Source organism: Lissotriton helveticus, chromosome 6 (genome assembly GCF_964261635.1).
Source record: "Lissotriton helveticus chromosome 6, aLisHel1.1, whole genome shotgun sequence".
NCBI classification, from domain to species: Eukaryota; Metazoa; Chordata; class Amphibia; order Caudata; family Salamandridae; genus Lissotriton; species Lissotriton helveticus.
The window spans coordinates 603,590,780-603,611,370 of NC_136067.1; the positions used below are offsets into that span (position 1 = coordinate 603,590,780).

The window sequence follows — 20,591 nt, forward strand, 5'->3', positions numbered from 1 at the left end:
GACGGAGTGTTGAACATTGAAAGCACTCAACTGATCTGGGTTTAATCCATCATCATTCTTTAGCTCACTCTGCCACCCCAGTTCAGACATGGCCATATGCAAATCAGTCTGATCCAGTGCCTCATGGGAATAGTCCAGCCCAAACTGCCAAGCCATGTCTTCTCTGGACCGGAAACAAGCATCCTGGGACCGGTTTCTGGCTAATCAGCCGTCATCAGCCTAGGTAGCTTGAATCTAGTGGCAAAGTGAGCAAGGGGCCCACGTCTGGGCATACCCTGCAAAATTAGGGCGAACAAAGCAAAACCAAAGGGGATATTGTTTGTCCACAAAATAACGCTACATTTAGTTCAAGTTTTTCCGTTGGTGTTTGGCAGTCAGTCTTCTCCATAATTCAATTTTTGGAGATTATACACAGCCATGATTACCTGATGACTCAGTTGTGTGCTTAATTTAATTAAACAGTTTTAAACTGCTTACACATCTTCTGATGCTATGTGTTAGAAATGGGGGTCTCTAGTTGGCAGGGGTAGGTACCACTGTCCAAAAAGGGACCCTTGCTTCTAGTCAGGGTAAGGAAGAAACCCTCTGAGATAACCCCTGCTCACCCTCTAGGTAGCTTGGCACGAGCAATCTAGGCTAACCAGAGGCAATGTGTAAAGTATTTGTACCAACACTCACAGTAACACAGTGAAAACACCACAAACTGACTCCACAACAGTTTAGAAAAAGTAAAAGTATTTAATCTAAACTACACAAGACCAAAACGACAAAAATCCAACATACACAGTTCAAGAATATGGTTTCAAAAGAGTTCTTAAGGTTGCGATAAAATTCTTTAGGTTGCGATAAAATTCTTTAGTTTGCAATAAAAATCTCCACAGTTACGTGAAAAGTTTACAGTTGCATCACGTTTAGCTCACAGTACCTTTAGTTGCGACAAAGTTCCAAAAGCAGAAGCTGGTGCGGTGGAAAACAAGTGATGCGTTGCTCCTGGGACCCTTGGGAGGCGTTTGCGACAGCCCCGCTGCAGCAGTGGGCGTGTTGCGACGAATCCGGTCTGCATGAGAGGAAGGCCACTTGTATGGATTCCGGTGCGTAGGTTCCGTAGGAAGTTTGCTCTCGCAAAGGCACGATGCGACGATCTTTGGAGTTGCGACGATCTCCGGGACGACAATGCGCGGACCAACGGTGATCTTCTCTCTCGCAGCTCCTCGATGCGCTGGCTTCAGCGATGACTCTCGCAGCGACGTGATGCGGTCCGCAAGCAGGCGGTGCGGCGATCTCACCCAAACAACGACAGGCTCTGCGACGACACTCGCAGCGATGTTAGACTTCCCGCACCGATGGGGTGCGTCCCGCAAACGAAGGATGCGACGGCTCTAACAGCGGCAACAGGCGCTGCGACTTTCTCGCCCTTCGTAGCGGCGGGAATTTCCTCGCACTGTCGGGGATGTGCTCCACAGCGAGCGATGGGATAACGTTTCTGTAGCAAAGTCTCTCAAGCTTAGTTTCCAGCTTCCCAACACAGGTACAATTTCCAGAGCCACCACACAGGGGCCAAGCACTCCAGGAAGGACATAACTCTCTCAGTAGAGCTCAGGGGAAGCTGGGGGTGAAGTCCTTTTGTTCCTGGGACTTCAGAACAGGGAGCCAGCTCTTCTCAGGCCCTTGGAGATTCCTTCAAGCAAGGGGAACAGCACAAAGCAAAGTCCTTCTCCTCTTCTGGGCAGCAAAGCAACAGCAAGGCAATCCAGCAGAGAAACAGCTGGACAATCTTCCTTCTTCAGTTTCAGCTTTCTCCTTGGCAGGGGTTCCTTCTTGATTCCAGGATGATCTAATTTTCTGTTGTCAGGGGTCCAGTACTTATACCCCTAAAAGCCTTTGTTCTCTTTGTGCAGTGGGACCTGAGCCCGGTCTGAACCAGTTCTGGGTGTTTCTTGAGCACTTTGTTTTCCTGGCTTCTCCTTTCCTTTCAGAGTGAGGGGCAGGGTCGTCAGCCGCCCAGCAGGAGGTGGAGCCAGCATTGTGGAAGGCAGGCACAGCCCTATTCAGGCCCAGGTGCTATCTCCTCCCACCACTTAAGTTGCAAATGCAGTTATTCAGCCTAGGGCTGACTCAGCCAGCCTCCTGGGCAATCCCCAGCCCCTGTCACTCTCAAACCAGACTGTCAATACACAAACAGGCCAAGGCACACAGAAGGGTCAGACAAGAGAACAGCAACTTTCTAAAAGTGCTGTTCTCAAACACAGGATTTAAAAACAACCTTTCCTAAAAGATGTGTTATTAAATTCTGAGTTCAGGGATACTAGACTCTTATGTCCTATCTTGTTCCTATGGGAAGAAATGCTGGTAGCCACTGTAGCCAGTATCCCCCATGTTATCCTATGGAGCAAGATAGCCTTACAATAGTGAAAAACGAAAATGGCTGTAATTCACTACCAGAGCATGTCACCTGCACCAGTACATGCTCTACCTTTCACATACACTGCACCCTGCCCGGGGGGGGGGGGGGGGGTACCTCGGGCCTTCCTTAGGGGTGACCAATGTGCACAAAAAGGGAAGGGTTAGGCCTGCTCAGTGGGGACACTGACCAGGATGACATGGCAGTTCACAGACTACACACAGGCACTGCGGTGGCAGGCCTGAGACACCATTTTAGGGCTACTCATGTGGGTGGCACAATCAGTGCTGCAGGCCCACTAGTAGCATTTGTCATCACCAGCCCTGGCACACTCAGTGTACTTTACTAGGGACTTCTTGGTGATACAAATATGCCAATCATGTATATCCAATCATCATAACAATTTACACAGGGAGCACTTAAAATATGGCACTGATCAGCAGTGGCTGAGTGTCCTAAGCATCTAAACCAGCAAAAACGAAATCCAGCACAGCATCAAAAATACAGGAAGTAAAGGCCAAAAAGACAGGGGAAACCATGCCAAAGATGCTAGGTCTAACACTATGACCATAAAAGGGCAGTCTAGACACATTTTGTCTCCACCACCTAGTCCCAGCCCTGTCTTTGCTCGGATCAGGCCTCTCTTTACTTGGCCCCATGAAAAGCTAGGAGCAGCTTTCCAAACTCTGGTAAAGCCTGAATTACTTACCTTTAATGAGCGTTACTCTAACACCACCTCCTTTCTTCCAGCAATTACACACTGAGGTGTTATCATATGAAATCACTTTATTGATGTCATAATTACACTTTTACAATTGCTTTATTAACCTTTCCTGCCTTCTCAAATTTGCTTGAAAATGTACCATTTGACCACTATTTTTCACATTTTCCTAGGGGGAGAACCTCTCCCCCTTCAACCACCAAACCATCCTTATGATGATCGGAATCGCTCGCTACGCTCACTCGCTTACAACGGGGCACTCATCTTGCAATTTACTCCTCGCCACTTTCAAATGTCACCAGCTGCCAGTGCTAGCCAGCATAGTATAACCAGGGGCCACTGGAATTATGTGATTCTGTCACCATAGCATTTTTCGCATAGTTATAGAATTGCAGCATTTGCCACATAAACCATCAGCTGCTTCATAATCTGCAGATTTTGACAAAAATGACATAACTATAAATAATACTCTCACAAAATGTGCCGCATTACACCGGATAATTTGTCTTTTCTTGCTGCACACATTAGTTACCCCGCCACATGGTGAATAGCTATACCTCCCTCTAATATAAAACCCTAGCTTCAACCCCCACCTGTTCTCACAAGCTGCTGGGGATTAATGAAAGACGCATCAACAGTTCGATTTTGATTGTGCGTCTTCTCTTCACTTTAATGATTGCACACTTAAGCTTGCAATAAGAAAAGCACGCAGCCAACAATTAATTACTTCCCTTCATGCTTAATTTTCGTAACTAACGACCGCCTCCCGTTAACCCTGAAATATTTGCACGTATTCCAATGCCTCTATCTGCTCCCTTTGAATCAGTCTTGCTCACCAGGGGTGTGAAAGTGCATTACAAATACCAATAGGGTGAAATCTTGTCCTCAGGCTCCCAGTTCCTCCTACACCACCCTCTGCTCTCTTCTTTCTTTCACATTCCAATCTTAGATGGATTTGGATTTTGGCTTTTTCCCTTTAACCCACAAATGAAGAGTGATGTTTACCTCTACTCCCACCTGACTTTGCTTAACATCGAAGTTTAAAAAATTGCGTTGCTTTGTTCATAGAGAGCAGTTTTATATCAGCTAAATGAAAAGAAAATTAGCCAAATCTCATCACTGTTTACGATTGTACCCGCCTCTCTCCATGTCATCATTAACCCCATTCCCAATCATGCCTTCTCACCTAGAAATCACTGCTTTCAGATGTGCTATCTGATGTGTTAGTCTAATAATTTTTAGAAATTCAATTGAAAACTACAGCACGGAGAATGCCTTACATTGCACCCAAAAGCCTAGGACTGAAAACCATATAAATTTCCGAGGATTCAGCACCTTCGCTAAAACCCTGACTGTCAACCATGCTCTATTATACACTTTAGTTTGTTAGTTTCCACATTTTTCTTTATTGCTTAGAAAAACATGCATTGGTAAAGTCAGAAGGACTGGGTTTGTGTTTGAGGAAGTGTTTTGCAATAGTTGGGCAGATGTATTAAAGGCCCCTCCAGAGACAATGCTACTTGCATCCCAGACGGTTCTACCCATCATCAAGAATCTTGTGAATGCATCCATTGACTCGGCCACTGTTCCTCCTGCCTGGAAACGGGCAATGGTCCGAGCACTAATAAAAAAGCCTCATCTAGATCCCTCGGACTTTGCCAACTATCGCCCGATCTCACTACTCCCCTGGGTAAGCAAAATTGCGGAGAAATACATCAATCTCCAATTGGTCAACTATCTGGAAAGCAACCAGCTGTTAGACCCTACCCAGACAGGATTCAGGCCTAAACATGGAACAGAGTCTGCCCTACTTATGGTCGTCGAGGAGTCCAGGAAAATCATCGAGCAAGGAGGATCAGTGGCAGTGGTCCTCCTTGATCTTAGTGCGGCGTTCGACACGGTCAGTCATAACACCTTACTGACCCGTATATCAAACGTCGGCATCGTGGACAAGGCTTGGCTCTGGATAAAATCCTTCCTAAGTAATAGGTCGTTCCAGGTGTTTGACGGACAAGCAGTCTCCTCCAGCATACCCCTGAAGTGTGGAGTCCCCCAGGGCTCCTCTCTAAGCCCTGCGCTTTTCAATATCTATATGAGGCCACTGGCTGAGGTAGTTCGTCCGTATGGAGTTAAGATCATTTCCTATGCGGACGATACACAGCTGGTGGTCTCCTTAGCGCAGGAAGCCCAACACTCGCCATCGGGGGGTCTAACCAAATGTCTGGAGGAGGTTAAGTCCTGGATGACGCTGTCCTCACTAAAGCTGAATGGGGACAAAACGGAGCTCATGCTGTTAGGCCCGGCCGATCCGTCCCTCTTCAAATCATTATGGCCCACCTGTCTAGGCCCCCCCCCGGTTCCGAAAGATAACATCAAAAGCCTGGGGGTATGGCTGGACAGGAATCTTACTCTTAACACTCAGGCCACAAAGCTCTCTGCCACCTGTTTTGGACTCCTCCGGACACTGAAGAAGGTCCTCCCCTTGCTCCCAATGGAGGCTAAACAAACAGCTATTCAGGGCATAATACAATCACGCCTGGACTCAAATAATGTCCTTTATCTGGGAGCCCCAGAGTACACATTGAATAGACTGCAACTGGTGCAGAACTGTGCGGCCCGTACTCTACTGCAAATTCCACGAAGAACCCCAGTTAGAGAGGCACTGACTAGCCTCCACTGGTTACCAGTACGTAAAAGAGTTACCTTCAAAGCAATGTGTATTGCCCATCAGGCCTTTTGGGACACGGGCCCAAAAATCATGCGCAGCCTAGTTAGCCAATACCACCCAGACAGAGAACTACGCTCTAGTCAGGCCTTTATGGCATCAGTCCCCAGAATTAAAAGGTCTAGAGCAGGCGGAAGAATGTTCACCTTCAACGCCTCAAAAATCTGGAACTCCCTTCCCCTCCATCTGAGATCTAACCCCAACCTTGCCTCCTTCCGCAAGCAACTTAAAACACATCTGTTCAAATCCTCGTAATCATTCAGCTCCCTTCCCCTTCTCCCAGTCTCTGTAAGCCTCACTACACCCCCCTCTGGTTTCCTAGCGCTTGGACGCCCCAGGGCAACAATCGCGCTGTATAAATGCATTTTCTTCTTCTTTCTTCTAAAGATATGAAAATGAATATAGGTCACTTGCACAACACCCTTTCAGAATATTTCTCGCTCAATGTTGGGTCGGTTGGATGGCCTGTGGTTGTGTGGGAGGCAATGAAGCCTACACTGCGAGGGGTAGATGTTGTTTACTGCACGGCACACCGCAAAGTATGTCGGGAAAGGCTGATGCTCCTGGAGGCCCAGATAATGGCTTCGGAGCACGCAGGTCGAGAGGCGACAGGCACGCTTCGTGTAGACAACTACTTTATACCCAGCGTGTCTACGCCAGGGAACTGATGGATGAGGCTCGGTGGCCTGGCTGGCTACACGAAGCAGAATATACCAGTGGGGCAACAAGTAGAGCGCCTTGCCGCACCGCTTGTGCAAATTATTATGCAGAGCTGTAAGCCCCTCGCAAGACTATCTTGCCACAATTAGTCCAGCAATTTCTTGAATATTTGCCCCACGCCCCCTCACGGATCTGACAAGGGATGCCATTAAGGCCCCGATAACAGCTGAGGAAGTCCAGGAGGCACTGTCTGGGATGCACTCGAGCAAGGCTCCTGGCCCAAATGGTTTTCCATGCAAATTGTATACGAAATATCAATCCCTTCTCACTGTTCCCTATCTCGCCGCACTTCAGGCTGCGCTTGACGACCGCTCTATTCCAGCGGATTGGTAACATGCTGAGATAGTAATATTTTCTAACCCGAGCCAACCCCCTGAACTTCACTCTCGTTATCGTCCGATATCTCTCCGCAGTGTTGAGGCAAAACTTCTTGCCAAGATCATAGCTAATTGCATAGTTCCAACACATCTCTGATCTGGTCCACTTGGACCAGGCGGGCTTCATGCCAGGCTGCGCCACATGACATAATATCCGACGAGCCCACAGTGCCATTGCATCAGTGGATCGTCTGGGCGAACCCGCTGCTCTTCTATTGGCAGACATAGACAGGGCCTTTGACTCTTTGAGCTGGACGTATCTATTTGCGTTACTTAGTCGTCTTAATTTTGATCCCCAGGTACTGAGCAATATCGAACTCTTATATACGGATATCACAGCTTCCGTCTGTGCGGCAGGCACCGTTTCTCGAACCTTCTCTATTGGATGTGGCACTCGCCAGGGCTGCCCCCTCTCTACATATCTTTTTGCGCTCAGTATGGAGCAGCTTCAGGTGTTGGGGCAAATGAATGTCCAGTTCCGGGGGTTTGAGTGGCAGGGGCAATGTCAGATCGCATATCTTTATATACTGATGATGTGTTATTTTTTCTTACGCGAACAGACTGTTTGGGACCCAGATTCCTCAGGATCATGCAGATCTTTGGCAAAACATCTGAGCTATATATGAACCCCTGTAAATCCTACTTATGGCCTATGTGTAATGTAGGCCCTATGGGCTCATGGTCCGAAGAGGTTACTGTGGTGCAGGCTTGCTTTAAGTACCTCTGGGTCTTTCTGGCCGCTTCACTGCCATTGTCATGGGAAAGAAACCTAGCTCCACTGTGGATGCAAATATAGGAGCAGACTCGCACCTGGTCACACCTACCCTATCCCTATTTCGTAGGTCTGCCATTTTTAAGATGGTCTACCTACCCCATTTTTTGTATTAACTCCAAAACGACCAATATTTGATATTGCCTAGTTGGCTTACGCAACTAAATGCTACCCTTTGACATTTCCTTTAGGGGGCGGCTCTGCTCGGGTTGCATTGAGGACATGTTTTCAGTCAACCTATTGCAGTGTGTAGGAAACACCTGATATTCAGGCATACTATGCGGCATTGCCCCTTCTCATCTTAAATGATTGGTGGTACGGCAATAGGTCTGACCACGCCTATGTGGTCAAGCGGTGGCTGATGGGTACCACACATTTAAACTCAGTCCTTTATGCTGGCCCGACCCTGAGGGCCTTGCCTCCAGTCACTGCCATGTTTTTTTGGCTCTGGATCTCACGATCCCGCCGCCAGAGTAATAGTTAGAGGCAACTATTACTCTGGCGGTGGGATCGTGACACCACGTCCCGGGATATGCGCTCACGGCACATTTTGAGCTAAGAAAACGAACCTATGGATGTTCAACTTACCATAGTGAACATTCTATCGCCTATTCGGATTGGATGACTAGGAAACATAATTTGTGAATTACTTCATCAATTTGAGGAATCACGGACGTCTTTGCCATCTACGTACTCTCTGGAATATAATACAAAGTAAGGAACAAGTTTATTATTGCCCTGAGGAAGCCCTATTCAGGGTGAAATGCGTTGGCTACATCTGCACTGCACTACGCTTTTGTGTTTCAAGCAACTATTAAAACATTTGACAATTGTCATTGAAGAGTCTGGATAGATCTTTGTTGCCCAGCATTTGTGCTTTTTCACTTTTGTGTTGCCTCTCTGTGCTTTTTTCTTGCATTTTCATGATGAGGACTGGACTGAGGCACTGGCATTCCGAGGGGCCGCCATAGCAACTCGGCTACGATACATCCAGTTCAAGTACCTACACCGGGTGTATTACACCAGATACCGGCTCTGGTGGGCAGGGCTCATCACTTCTCCGCTTTGCTTGAGATGCCAAGCGGCCGAGGTTACCTTCATCCACACAGTATGACTATGCACATCACTCTCTGGGTTCTGGCATGGGGTTATTGCATGCATGTTGCGGGTTTTGGGTTGGTAATTCTTTATTCACCAAGACTAACCCTTCTACATATAACTGACGACAATGCGGGGAACATCTATTGCTACTGGGTCTAACGCTTGCGAAGCGAGACATTGCAAGGGCCTCGAAAGATACCTTCCCACCCTCTCTTGGTGCTTGAAAGAAGGGTCTAAATTTCTGTATGGGGCTGAAGATACCTGTATTTGCTGTGCGGGGTTGTCCTTGATAACATCCCAAGATATGGAAGAGATACAACGGTTTGATGTTAAATACAGCTGCAATATAGTGGGATGTACAGATTATGAGAGTTTCGATTGTGCAATCATGGGTTGATTTTACATGCTCTATATTTTACAGTGGACAAATGACACTTCAGTTAATTGTTATTGCAATATGTTTTCATGTATATGATCCTTTTTTACATATTTTGCTACAAAATGTCGGCATCAATATTTGTACTATGTAACCTTTGCTGCTATGGAATATGGCCTTTACAGGCGTATTTTGGCTGCTGACAATAAAATTTAGTTGTAAAAAAAAAAATTGAAAATGGAACCTAAGTGTAGATTCCCATTGCTGGACATATTACTTGAGCAGAATTAAGATGTACATACCCTCAACGTACAGTGTTATGAACAAAAATAAAAATGTGAAGTTTGTGTTGTAACTGTTGTAATGTAATAAGGCATACAAAGTGAAATCTTGTGCAGCAGCTAAGTTGACAAAGTTCCAATATATTTGTTGCATCTTTTAGGATTCATTGTGTGCTCATTTTTACTTTGGGAACAAAAACTAATTTTAATAGTAGTGATGTCAAACAAATGAATGTGCCTGTGATAAACGAGTAGCACTGAATTTATGACAGACTTGTACTCTCTAAACAGAAAAACAGTAATACAGCAATTAACACGCCATAGTGTCAGCAAAGTTAATTCATGAATAAACACAGACTGTTCCCATTCCAAGGTAAAGATCATGACAGATCTGCAGTCCAATAAAACTACTAATTAATTCCCGTCACCAAAACAAAATTAATGTGAACAGAAATGGAACAATTTGTTCATCCATGAAATGACAAAACCTTAATGGACAGTTCATCCTTGCAGTGAGAGACAATGGTTGGACTGGCTGACCCAAAGAACACTCTCTGGAGCATATTATCAAGCAGTGTCATAGGCAATTATTGCCCGATTAGCAAGCTGTCGCTAACTGATGTTAGCAACAGCTTTTAGGCGATAGCGAGCGGTTTGGGGCCTGCTTTGCATGTCAGCGATGTTTATCACTAATGACATGCAAAGTGGGCGTACCCAACCAGTTAGCGACTGAAAGCAGTCGCTAACGTCGCTATCGCCTATTAGCAAGGCAGGCGTAGCAATGGAAATATTTGCACTAAGCGCGAATATCTCCAAACGCTAACACCTGCCCAGACCATTTCTTAGCCATGTTATCCAATGGGAGGTGGATAACATGGCTAAGAGCATTTCGTCGCTAATGCGTGAATATTGCTGTATTCTCAGAAATATTCACGCATTTTGCCGCTATTGCTGGATATTTTAGCACAATGGAGAAAAACGTTGCTAATAGCATGTTTTCTCCGCTAACATATCCAGCGATAGGCAGCGATAAAAAAAATCGGGGCTAAGCCTATTTAGCGATAAATATTGCTACTTGTTGGTAATATGCCCCTCTATTTCCTAATGATCTTTTTTGGAGAACGGACGACAGGAAGGCATCTAACTGCTAAACGGTCTGCAGCCAGGACCTGAAAAATAAAAGATGTTGTTGTACAGCTGGGGAGAGAATAGTAACTGGACATATATTTTGGGACAGCATCGATATAAACCTCTTGGTCTTTGGGTGACAGGGGACGAAAGAGGTCTGAATCTGTTTTAGTTACAGAGGGGGAGAGGATAAAGGTATGGTGTTAAAGGAGATGATGCCCCTGAATGAGTATTCGGGATGTGAACTTGTTTAACTTAGAAGACATCAGCAGATGTTTTATCCAGTCATCGATGCCAGAGATGCTCGACCTACATCTTGAACAGTATGATACGCTGTTTAGAACTCCTAAGTGCTAACTTGTTTATAGTTCCTTACTGGAAAGGGTTTTCAGGTCTAATAGCTGTGGTTGGTGACGATATGACTTTCAGAGTATTCTTCTTACATTAGTATGCCGCAGTGAGGCTTTTTGGTTCAATACTATTTTGAACAGGCAACCCGCTCTATGTGCTGTTTGATGGAGTCTAATGCCGTGATCTTCAGGGGGAAAATTAAGGTCTTTGGATGATCATTTTTTGCTGAGGGCTGGGGGAAGGGGGGGGGGGGGCAGGCGATTCATAGTATAGGCATTTAGGTGCAGGAATCATGTAAAGGAGATGTTGCTAAATTCTGTTTGGATTTCCATCTACATTGTGAATTAGAGCTGACCACCTCCTAGCTTAGTTTCAAAATACCATAATTGACGATGGGGAATCCATTAATGCCAAACCACGTTACCATATGCCATATGATATGACAGCTAAAATATGAGAATCCATATACACCTTATGCGTTGTGCGTTAAACCTACTTCCAGATGAGAGCTGGACTTCACTGGAAATATCTGATGGATATTTTAACACAGTAGGGGGAATACGTGGGCTAGGCATTTTGGGATGTTTGCTCAGGTGTGAGGAAGCAATTCTGGGAGCATTCTGGGTTAGTTAGTGAGTGATATAATGGGATTTACTTTAAATAGTGACAGTTTGGCGAACTGAGTCCAATCATATAAAAATGAACAATATTTTATTTCAAGGAAGTTAGGATTTATTAAGTTCTAAAATGGCACACTAGTGTAACGATGATGTGACAGAAAATTACGTCACATGCCCTTTGAACCTCAGAACACATCACAGAAATTACATATGCATATATTCGACAAATTTCCAAGGAGATGCCATACGTGAGGGGTAAGTACAAAGATCGGGTGGTCCGAGTTGAAGATATTTTTTGCAATTATTTTATACTGGTATATAATTGATTCTTACACACCACAATTAATTTTCATAATACATATGTATAGCACAATGAAGGTGAGGTATGCAGTATTCGAAAAATAAATTGTATTTATTCCATACACAGGTGCAGTCATTTTACTTATTGCTGCATACCATTATTTGTAAGTCATCTGCATATCATTAATGCCATTTATACACTCATTACACAGATGGTGCTCTTAGTGAGGGTAGGAAAGGGGGTGAAAGGTGTGTGCGGGACGTGGTAAAGGTGGTGTGACAGTATTGCATCACATTCAAATAATAACGCCTTTACAATTAAGGTACTAGCAGTGTTCCCAAAATACATCACACATAGGTAAGAGTGAATCGTTCATTTGTTCCTATGGCGTGTAGGGTTTAGCGCGGTCTACGTTTCGACCCCGAGTATGTGAAAGGGTTATTCTTCCCTCATGTTGGGGTCTTCATCAGGACAAGGTGGAGAGCCTAGAAGACAGGACATTGCCTCATTTTAGTTAACTGTTGTGGTGGAGTGGCATTTAGAATGTAGACTAACTGGTGAGTTACCTACAAAATGAAAGGCGGACGGCGAGTATCACGTCGCGTCTTGGGCTTGGGTGTGCTCCAGTTTGTTTGAAGATCTGAAATACATTATAAAAGAGGATGGGGAGGAGGTACACCTCCTAATTATATGTACCAGCTAATTATTGGAAAGAGTTACTGTGGTAGCCTCATAATTAGTTCTTCCAAGGGCCCAAGTCCAGCTAAGGAATTTCGCCAAAGCTATGGCTACATCTTCGCGAGTATCTGTTCTCAGAATACGCAGGGCTTTTTTACAAGATCTTGTGCCAAGGTTAAAACAAATTGGCTTAAGGAACTTGTGTCGGAGACCTTTGTATGCTGGGCACACAAACAATACATGGGCTATAGACTCTTCCATGGTTGGACACATGGGACGTTTAGTATCTAAAGCATTTTGCCACTTAATGTGAGAAATGATATCGGAAGGGTGCTCACTCTAAATTGATGATATAATTTCCTATCGCAGGGTCTCGTAATAAAATCCCAATAAGCTTCAGGTCTCGATTCAAACTTATGTTCTAAGAAGATACCTGTTAGGGAGCTACTACTCACCAGTGACCTGGACTTATTACTGATCATGTCCCAGTAGAGTGCTTTTTAGTCGTTTTTATTTGGAAACTGGTTCCCTGCAGGGTCTTCCCACAAGTGGCTGAGGCCCTTGTCAAATAATGTGCCCTTGATCTTTTGTAGCCATTTAATGTTTGAAGACAAATCTACTTCTCTAATGTGCTTTACTGCGTTAGCATATGGTGCTAACTCTGGTGTTGTCCATAGCCGTCTCCAGTAGGCCAGAGGTCTAAATCCCGCAGCTTCCTCAAATGAAATACATCCCAGATCTAACAGTAAGGGTTTAAGAGGAGTCGATTGGGGGAGGCCGGTTAGTGATCTCAAGAACTTTGTAGATTGTTAGTGCTGGCCCTACCGGTTTAGTGTGGGAGAGTCGGTGTTCTTTTAGTAGGGGACCTGCTAGTTGATTATGCCTAAGAACTAACAAGTCTATCTGGGGTTTCCACTTCATCCTCTTACCCATAGTTACTCCCAGATATGTGAAGGTATCAGTTTGTTCCAAGGACACGTTCTTCATTTCTACTCTGCCTTTTACTATTTTATGTTTATGCAGCACCATGAACTTGGTCGTATCAACATTAACTACTAGTTCATGGTCGTTGCAAAAAACCGTGAATCTGTCGAGGGCACGTTGCAGACCAGATTGGGTTTTGGACAAAATGAAAGTATTGTCTACAAACATTAAAAGTGGTACCTTCGAACCGGCAAGGGGCGGGGCGTCAGTTCGTTAAGTGGTGTAGTATGAAATAACCTTATTTATAAACAGGGAGAAAAGGGTAGGGGCCAGGACACACCCTTGATGTACACCCTTGTTAAATGGGAAACGATACGTTAATTCGCCCTGTTGTTCCCCCCTTACCTGAGCATAGTTGGACTCATGCATTTTAATGATAAAGAGTAAATGCTCAGGGGACATCCCTGCCTCCTTTAGTGTATCCCATAGCTTGTATCGGGGCACTAGATCAAATGCTGATTTAAGATCGATAAATGCAGCATATAGGGTCCCCCTGGCTAAGATCACAGTGCTCCACTAAATCATCATGGATCTAAAGACTTTGTTGACATGGGGGCGGAAACCCGCTTGAAAGGTGGATAGAATTTCCTGGTCAGTTATCCATGTGTTAACTCTACCTAACACGAGTCTGGCCACAATCTTTTGTAGGGTGTCAATTAGGCTTATTGGCCTGTAATTGCTTGGGCTGGCATGGTCCCCTTTTTTATATATTGAGATAATTTCTGCCCCACACCAGGATTCTGGTATGGGGCACCTCTAGCCAAGGCATTAGAGATGATGTGCATGTATATAATCCAGTACTTCCTGTCTTGTTTAAATATGTCAGCCGGGATACAATCCGGATCAGGGGCCCTACCTGCTGGGATGCCGTCCAATACTCTTTCTATCTCCCCTATATCAAAGGTTAGGACAACATCTGAAATTATCTCAGGATAGACTATTCAGGCGCCTATTGTAGAGCCAAATTGGGCCTGATAATGCAAGACCCATTGTTTAGGTGGCACATTATTAACTGGTACAGGATCTATGTCTCTGCTACTCGATTTGACTGTTTACCAGAATTGCCACCAGTTCTTCCCATTACTTGCGTAAATCAGATCCTTCCATCTACTTTCGTCAAAATTCTTCTTTACCCTGAGTCGAGCTTTTTTATACTCTAACCTTGCATTTTTGACCTCATGTGAAACCCCCAGCCTAATTGCTTGAGAGAGGTGCCTAAATGCAATCCTGCATGCCTCATCATACCATTTTGCTGATTTTTGAATTACATGCCTGGTAGCTCTTTTATTTTTAGTAAAAAAATACTTTCAGCTTTGCAAAAAGGTCCTCATGTACCTTCATATGGGCAGAGAGAGAGAATCAACGTGTGTATCTAGGGAGGAAAGAACTGTTAATGTATCTTCAAGGGTTAGCTTTATCAGATTTAAAATTCTTTCATCTTCTGATACCACCGCCCATTTTAACTGGCGACAACCTTGGGACATAATTACATCTGCTGTCGCTATTTCGGGACTAGCCCTTGGCGTATCCTGACACTTCCTTATTAGGCTTAGCAGTAACGGATGGTGGTCGCTCTCCGTTCTAAGTAGGACCTTCATATCCATAAATCTTGGCCATAATTCTAAGATAATAAGAAAATAATTGATTCTCCTACTTCTTATCCCATTATTAAAGGTGTGAGTGCCTTCGATGTCTGATGCCGACCTCCCATAGACTGCCCTGAGACGCCTCTCCAAGGATAAGCTTTTTAATTGCAGCGACGCCTCAGTCCATTTGTTAATTGGGGCAGCGTTAGGGGTTGTATTCCCCAATTCGAATCCTCATCGGCACTATGCCTGTAGTCTTCATAGCCGAGGGGCTCAAATGTACAGTTGAGGTCACCTGCAATCCCCAAATGATTTACCCCTTCCATAGCTTCAATGAAAGTATCAAATTGGGAGATAATTGGCGATGCTTTTCCACCCGCTATCCCTCTCGCATACACATTGAACAATATAAGATCTGGCTCACATTCTGATCGCACCTTAATGGCAAGAATATCAGGACTATCTATTGATAACTCTTCGACCTGATAGTGTGTCTGTTGCCTAACCCAAGCAATCAACCCCTTACTGAGTCTCCCTTTGTGTCTTGCAGTTGCCACTTTACCGAAAGCCAAATAACCTGGCTGAAAGATCATATTCAATGACCATGTCTCCTGGAAAACAATAAAATCAAAACCCTCAATAAAACTTGACCAATCAGATGACATAATTTTGGAGGGTAAACTAGCAATGTTCCAGGATATTAGTGACATTGAGGAAGAGGCTGGACTACCACATATTACAAGGGGTATCGAGATCTCTGTGCTCTCCAGATGCTTAGAATTCGGTAGCTGTAGTCCTGCATCAGTTGCAGAGAAGGAAATGGGTAGGCTATCAGTATTCTCTGCCAATATAGGGGTGACTGATTGTAGTCAGTCACATACATCTAGATCAGACAAAGGGTCAAATCTATTAGCGAGTTTTACCTCTAACGATCTATGTATGGTTCTTGGGGAGGCCCATGGCTGTCTGACTAAATTAGGTGGGCCCCTCCCTGTTAAAGAGTGGAGATGGGGTTCATAAAAAAACCCTAAAGGCAGAACAGAGATTTTATCAGAGTGTCTTCCTAAGATACTACCCAAATGATCTAATAGAAATCTAACAACGTGCTCATTATTGAAATTGACAACTGCATAATCTCCCCTCCCTTCCTTCCTTGAGGGTCCTATCCATGCTGAACGTCTAGCCATAATCATATGGTTGTCAATATCCCCATCCCAAATCCCAGCTCCCTTCAATTGTACATTCATCTAGTGCAAAACATTAAGTAATAATTGTTCGGTGGTTTCAATCTGTCCTTCCCGCAGGTCTGGGACATTCCTCAGGACCACCACTAAGGGAGCGGCTGCCGAGGGAAGGTGTAGGGACGGAGAGTCATCTGATTGCATTATATTCCAATCCTCCAAGCGTCTTCGCCGGTTCTCGTCCATATGTCCCTGGTGGAGAACTAACCTGTCTTGCTGTAGCGCAGCTTGTGTATGTGTTTGCCTTTGGCACGTTATTAGCTTCTGTCGCTGTGAGAGAGCATTCATCACCCGGAGAACTCGTAATGGATTGGGCGAATTCCCTTGACATGTTCCCAGTCTCAGTAAAATGTCCAGTCATTGGAACAGTTACAATGTCTGAATTGGTAGCTGTGGTAGTAATCTTCCTAGAAGGGAGTGATTCCATTACATGTAGATTAGTGGGTTTGGGTTTAGCTATAACAGTGCTACTCGGCTTGCAGGGTATAGGTACTGAAGGCAACTTAATTTGAGCAAATATGCCTGCAAGGACAGAAATATTGGACTTAGCCTGTAAATCAGAGTTATTTAGTCGTTCCTCAATATGGCTCAGTCTGTGGATAATAAGGTTTAATGATGTTAAAAGTAAGTTTTCTAGTCTCTTCCACATTGCCTCGTTAGCTTCAGGGCACGGGACGCATGTAAGATCAAAGTTCAACTCTTCGCAAATGGGGGGGGGGGCACTATCTGCTGCGTTAGAAGAGTCCAGTGTAGCACCCCCTCCGTTTTTATTTGTCCTCGGAACTTTGGAAATTTTTGGTCTCTGTTGGCCCCTCCCCTCTTCCTCCTTACTGCAGGATCTGCGATTGCTTTGATGCTTTTGTTTTTAGATAGGGGCTCAAACCTCGTAGAGATTCGTTGGGGTGGGCTAGCTGCAAGCTCTTGGGTGATCTCAGCAGATGGCAATGTAATAGGTGCCTCTGGTGACCCATTTAAAGTCTGCGAGGGGTCGCTCGCCTTATCAGTGGTATTAATGATAGTAATAGGGTAGCTGTCAGCGGTGCGAGCTGAGGCCAAGCCACCCAAGGAAGATCTTTAGGGAAACTAAAGGTACAAGGGATAGGCGGTGCTCTGTAAATGCTATCTCTTTTTCCAGGACAGAGGTCGCTTTTAGTAGAAATTGGTCTAATGTCCCCAACACGGATGCTGCGGTCTAGCGCACCTCTCCCCTTTCCTTCGAGTTTGCTCATCTTTGGACGCAAATTGGTACCAGGTCGGGTGACTTAACTAGTAACAAGTTGATAGAAAGCGGAGTAATGGTTTGGCAACACTAACCTTAGGTTGAAAAAGCGCTCAGAGGAGAGGCCCGGCCTCCTCCAGTCTCTGACGGGCTCAGACGGGCCCGCCCTTGGCCCGGACTTCGCCAGGTGCACGTCCACGTGCGTCCCGCTAAGCGGATGCCGCAAGTTGTAATATGGGCTTTCCCCTGCACAGGTGCAGCAGATTGGATTGCAGGAAGGGCTTCCTGGGACTTGCAGTCGCCCTCAGTGTCACAGCGTCCTTCTCCAAACAGAGAAGAGGCTCCCGCGAAGGTGGTGGCGCGAGTTGTGATATGTGCTTTCCCCGGCGGAGGTGCGGCACATTGGATTGCAGGCAGGGATTCTGTTGTGATATGTGCTTTCCCCGGCGGAGGTGCGGCACATTGGATTACAGGCAGGGATTCCTGGGACTTGCAGTCCCCCTCAGTGTCACAGCGTCCTCCTTCAAACAGCGAAGAGGCTCTTCCCCAGAATCATCACTCTTTTCTAACTCTTTAAGGGAAGCTAACAAAAGACCCCATGCAAAACTTTTTCAGTTCATCCTCTTCCTTTCCTCAATTTACTATAGAATACCGTACTCTCATAACCCACCCAAAGAACCAACTCCACTTTCCATTTTGCTACCCTAGGGGCCCTAGGGGCCTTGGGCGCCTCCCAGTTCATAGTTATTTCACGTCTTGGAAGCACCAAAGCTAAATCAATAAATCCTGCAGTATGTTTACACTTTGGAGGTCTTAGAAATCCCCCTCAGCAGACAGACCATTGGAGTACACTCAATTATTCCCTGTTGCCACATTTTTAGAAAATATTACTTCCCTCCACTATTCCACTGATAATGAGCATGACCATGCCATGTACAACGTTTCTGCACCATGTTCACCACATCTCGGATATGCCACGTTTGTCAGATAAATTCAAGCTAGTTTTTCCCAGAATTAGATATGCTCTATGCAAGTAGAAAAAGATTTATCATTTTAAATCTTGCATTTCTTGATACAATGTATGAATTTCCAAGAATTTTAGACCATTCCAACTGTGTTGCTCATTTCTTGCTTCAGTTTTTGGGGAAATATCACAGGTAGCTGAACGTGGTACTGGATCTGGAGCCCATTGAAATGAGGCTAACAGAGCTGGACCTAAATGCCGGGGAACAACCTTTACAACGAAGGTTTTACAACGCGGTACTGTTACCACGCAAATTTTACAACGCAAGTCGTTACAACGACTTACGCTGGGGGGAGCTCCAGGATAGTAAATAGTTTAATTTACTATCCAACTCCTTTCCTACTATCCACGGGGACTGGAGTTGGAATAGTAAATTAAAATATTTACTATCCTGCGCCCCTAAATGCCAGTCCATGAAAATGTAAATTATACTTTCCCTTTTCCCTACAGTAAGATGTACAGCATATGCTACTCTTACAAGTTGGAAGTGGTAAAGAGTGTAGCCCGGGAGCTCTTTAACTCCTCCTCTTGCTCTATTAGGTAGACTTTTGAGATTTCGACCACCAGGGTGAAGAGGGCTTCACAATCGTCTGCCAGGTGCAGTAAAGTAAAACTGACAGGAGCCTGCTCATTGATCCAAGTACTTTCAACCTGATGTTTGTGAGATTTTGCAGTCTTTCTGACTGAAGAAGGTAACTTTGAGAAGCGGACAGTCTGCTCTGTGACTTTGCGCATTAGTAAAAGTGTCATTTCACTGCACTGTCACTTCTGTGCACTTAAACTACAGTTAGGACAACCTACAGTAATGCAAAACATGTCGGAAACATGAGCAGTTGATTATGCAAGTATGGTAATAACTACAAACTCATGCAGCCCTCATACGGCCCAATGATAACATTATAGAATTATACCAGGGTAGCTGTCAATAAAGGAATAGATTTCCACTCAGAGGCTCCAAGTGACATCATTGATAAGGGAGATCAAAGTGCTCAACACAGACATACATAATATATCACAAGAATTGCTTGATTAATGACCAGTGGTCGAAGTGCATTAAAAGAAGTATGGGAATGGTATTAAGGTGCGCAATGGGGGGTGACTGAGCATTTGGGCGGGGTCAATGGCACGGCTAAAAAAAACAAAATATTCTGTGAGTTTGTTTAAGTTTTCACCTATAGGTATCTACATATAAAATGACGCACAGCTTGAATGAAAAATAAATGCAAGGTATGTTATTCAGTGGGAAATGCACTATTGTGCTTTTTGAATCCTCTATTAGTTAATGTACTGCAGCGGTCTGTGCCTGTGACCAGAGAGCTACATAATTAAATCCTGTTTGGAGCAGTGGAGAAAAGTGTATTGTGCACGCTTAGTGCTAAGATGTCTCTTTAGGTGACAGAGAGCACTGTGAATATGTGAGTCAACGTTTTAAGCTTGCATCATTACACACTGTATAAGATAGGGTGATACAAAATGCTCAAAAAGGTTTAATATAAAAAAAAGTGCTTCTAAAATGTAGAATTTAGAAATACCCAGACTTACATGGTGCAATTTCCTTTATAACTGTCCTTTAAAAGCACACACTTCACAGCTCAGTTAGTAACTTCTTTGCAATGCTACTGAAAAATATTAATCTATGTCATCAGGACACTTTAAACGATTCCATCAATTAAAGCCAATACTTGTTCCTGAGCAGTTTTTACATTTGCAGACTGGCCAGTTGAGCACATTTACATTTCTGTTAGGCAAGCAGGCACCCTGGCAAGAAGGCTTGTTTAGTGGTCTGCCCCTCCCTCTGTTTCACAGCAAAGGAGATTTTGTGCCGCACACTACAGCTGAAGCATTTCAGCTTTCGAATTAACTGTTGGTTATCTTTTGACAACAAGTAGGCGGAACCCTTTTTTCTTAATTTAAAAAAGTATGGGCACGACGCGACAGGATTAATCTAATCTAATCACTTCTTGCTCATTTCATTGACCAATGCA

General features: G+C 44.7%; 1 protein-coding gene across 1 annotated transcript in view; it reads right to left on the bottom strand.

Annotated features, from left to right (window-relative positions):
* Positions 1-20,591, bottom strand: part of LOC144762795 (CD109 antigen-like) — a 628,126-nt gene that overhangs the window by 352,330 nt on the left and 255,205 nt on the right. The window lies entirely within an intron of this gene.